We start from the raw sequence: 3,555 nt of genomic DNA, 5'->3' as shown, positions 1-3,555 counted from the left end.
AAGCAAAACATGGAACAAGGTATGTAAGGTAAAAACAATGACTGCAGATGCTGGAAATCAGATTCTGGATTAGAGATGCTGGAAGAGCACAGCAGTTCAGGCAGCATCCAAGGAGCAGTAAAATCGACATTTCGGGCAAAAGCCCTTCATCAGGAATAAAGGTATATAAGGTGTTTGTAATAAAGGAACAACAATAATCATGGGTGACTTTAATTCACAGTAATTTCCCTGGTATCCAGCATGCATGGGGAATGGGAGCTTTTTACTATAAAGCAGAATCTGACATTTGCATGAGAAATACAAGTGATGGCAGAAGATGTATGTGCATTTTAAAAACGAGCAGCTGGAACCATTCATGAATACCCGGCCACGATCAGTGGTTCTATCTTTATTGAGAAGGTCGTTTTTAAACTAGCTTTAACTAAGCATCCGATCCAATATTCCCTTCCAATACCTAATGCTGGTCAAATTTTAATTGTGGACTTGATAGGTCGAATGGCTGGCTTCCACTCTGTAGGGATTTTATAATTCTAAAAATACTTCACTTTTAGGTCCATTCAAGCCAATGTAAGTTTTTTTCTCCCCCAAAAGATCTGAACAAACCTGAATGAACCTTCAGGGTAAGTGTATTTGAAAACCAAAAATATCCTTATTCAAAAAAATTGCTGGTCCTGAGAAATTCCCCTCTTGAATCTTGGATACTGATTACATGAGAATTCCACATGATTGGGATCCAGATAATGGGGCCTTTACTATTTATATAAATTGGAGAAAACAGCTTGGAGTATTCCTATGTCAAATACAAACAGCTGGTCTTGAGGATTTCAGATATTCCAAATAGCTATACTATCAACCAAGCTATACTATTAGGGGGCAGCACGGTGGCACAGTGGTTAGCACTGCTGCCTCACAGCGCCAGAGACCCGCGTTCAATTCCCGCCTCAGGCGATTGACTGTGTGGAGTTTGCACATTCTCCCCGTGAAGAGTTTGAGATTCAGAGATGATTTAAACATTTATGGGCGGCACGGTGGTACAGTGGTTAGCACTGCTGCCTCGCAGCGTCAGAGACCCGGGTTCAATTCCCGCCTCAGGCGACTGACTGTGTGGAGTTTGCACGTTCTCCCCGTGTCTGCGTGGGTTTCCTCCGGGTGCTCCGGTTTCCTCCCACAGTCCAAAGATGTGCAGGTCAGGTGAATTGGCCATGCTAAATTGCCCGTAGTGTTAGGTAAGGGGTAAATGTAGGGGTATGGGTGGGTTGCGCTTCGGCGGGTCGGTGTGGACTTGTTGGGCCGAAGGGCCTGTTTCCACACTGTAAGTAATCTAATCTAATCTAATCTAATCAAATCAAGATAATCAGTTAAGCTTGTAATTGCCAGAAGTGGTACACATTCTTCCATTGGGACCCATTGTCTACAAGCAAAAGGAATGTGTTCAAGCCCTGCCCCTATTCCTTGAATTAACCAGGTGCCTGGGAACCTACTGCTGTCCGCTGCTTTCTGTATGGCAATGCCTCAGCCAGAGATGACATGCCAACCAATCAGCGCTCTTTTATTCTGTCAAGTTTTCTTGAAATGCATGGCTACTACCATTTTGTGATGTATTGTCTACAGACAGGCAAACAGCAAAACAAAAACAGGCACCCCGCATCCATTCTCAGTGGCAAAGGAAACAAGGTGGCTTTCATAAAGTCATAGAGATATACAGCACAGAATCAGACCCTTCAGTCGAACTCATCCATGCCAACTAGATATCCTAACCTAATAGAGTCCCATTTGCCAATACTTGGCCCATATCCCTCCAAACCCTTCCTATTCATGTACTCATCCAGATGTCTTTTAAATGTAGTAATTGTACTAGCCTCCATCACTTCCCATGGCAGCTAATTCCATAGATACACTACCCTCTGTGTGAAAAGTTGCCCCTTATGTCCGTTTTAAATTTTTCCCCTCTCACCTTAAACCTATGCCCTCTAGTTCTGGACTCCCCCACCCCAGGGAAAAGCTTGTCTATTTACGCATCCAGGCCCCTCATGATTTTATAAACCTCTATAAGGTCACCCCTCAGCTTCCAACACTCCAGGGAAAACAGTCCCAGCCTATTCAGTCTCACCCTATAGCTCAAATCCTCCAACCTTGGCAACATCCTTATAAATCTTTTCTGAACCCTTTCAAGTTTCACACCATCCTTCTGATAGGAAGGAGACCAGAATTGCACACAATAAGAACACAAGAACTAGGAGCAGGAGTAGACCATCTGGCCCTTCGAGCCTGCTCCACCATTCACTAAGATCACGGCTGACCTCTTTGTGGACTCAGCTCCATTTACCTGCGCTCTCACCATATCCCTTAATAGTCCAAATGTGGCCTAACCAATGTCCTGTGCAGTAACAACATGATCTTCCAACTCCTATACTCAATGCTCTAACCAATATTTGCCATAGAGAAGCAGGAATTTCTTCTAATGGCAGGGGGGGGGGGGTCATTAATCTTTGGTACTCTTTACAGCAGTAGGCTGGTTCATTACACATAATCAAAGTCGTCAGGCAGTTTTTTTTGATCCTCAAAGGAACCAACAATTGTGGGGCATGAGAGGGGGTGTAACAGGAAGGGCTTTTCCCCGAAACGTCGACTCTCCTGCTCCTCGGATGCTGCCTGATCTGCTGTGCTTTTCCAGCACCACCCTCGCAACTCTGATCTCCAGCATCTGCAGTCCTCACTTTTGCTGGTGCAGTGGGAAAGTTGAGTTCAGGCCACAATCAGACATTCCATGGTCTTATTGAATGTGTGTGGGGGTGTGAAGGGCTAAGTGGCCCACGTCTACTCTTATTTTGTCAACCTGGTGATTCGAGTGGTTCTGAGCTTGACTACTTTGAAGGTCATTGGGAAATGTGACCAAAAATGAACAGCTCCCCAAGGCCAAAAAGAGGGACTTCCAACCAGCCCTTACCCTGAATCCAACCCACAGCCCAACTCTGCCACATTTGAATTCTAAAATGCATATTTTCTGTCCAAAGTCTTTCTCTACAGCAAATGCAGCAGAGATGACCATGGTATACCCGTGCCACCCCAGGTGATGCTGAATGCAGGCTTGACCATCATGGTGCAAACCAATGTCTTACAAGACTGGATGCAATAAGAGAGTCAAACTGTGCAATTAAAAATCCACCCGCTCACCTCAAACCATCAGCGAAGCAAAACAAATCCGGCAACCAGAGAAACAAACTGAGCATTCGCTCCGACTCCGTACCATCCCCGACCGCCTCAAAGTTCCCGGGCTTTTACTGCCCCGCCCCCACCATCAGGCTCCGCCCCGTCTATTTTGTGGGGAGGTCCCAAGCGTCAAGCCCCGCCCCCGTCAACATGCCGCGCCCCAAGGCGGGATCCCGCGGTCAAGACCTCGCCCTCTTCTTCGCCACGCCCCCGACACCGCCACGCCCCGCCCATATCCTCTGCCGCTGAGCTCCGGCGATTCGCGCCTTTCTCGTTGGCCACCTAAGCGCTGGGCGAAGGACCCCAGTGCGCTCGGCCGTCCTGATTGGCTCCTTTGAATCCAAA

This window comes from Chiloscyllium plagiosum, chromosome 22 (genome assembly GCF_004010195.1).
Source record: "Chiloscyllium plagiosum isolate BGI_BamShark_2017 chromosome 22, ASM401019v2, whole genome shotgun sequence".
Classification (NCBI taxonomy): domain Eukaryota; kingdom Metazoa; phylum Chordata; class Chondrichthyes; order Orectolobiformes; family Hemiscylliidae; genus Chiloscyllium; species Chiloscyllium plagiosum.
The sequence above is the reverse complement of the archived record's forward strand: the minus strand, read 5'-3'. Positions refer to the sequence as shown.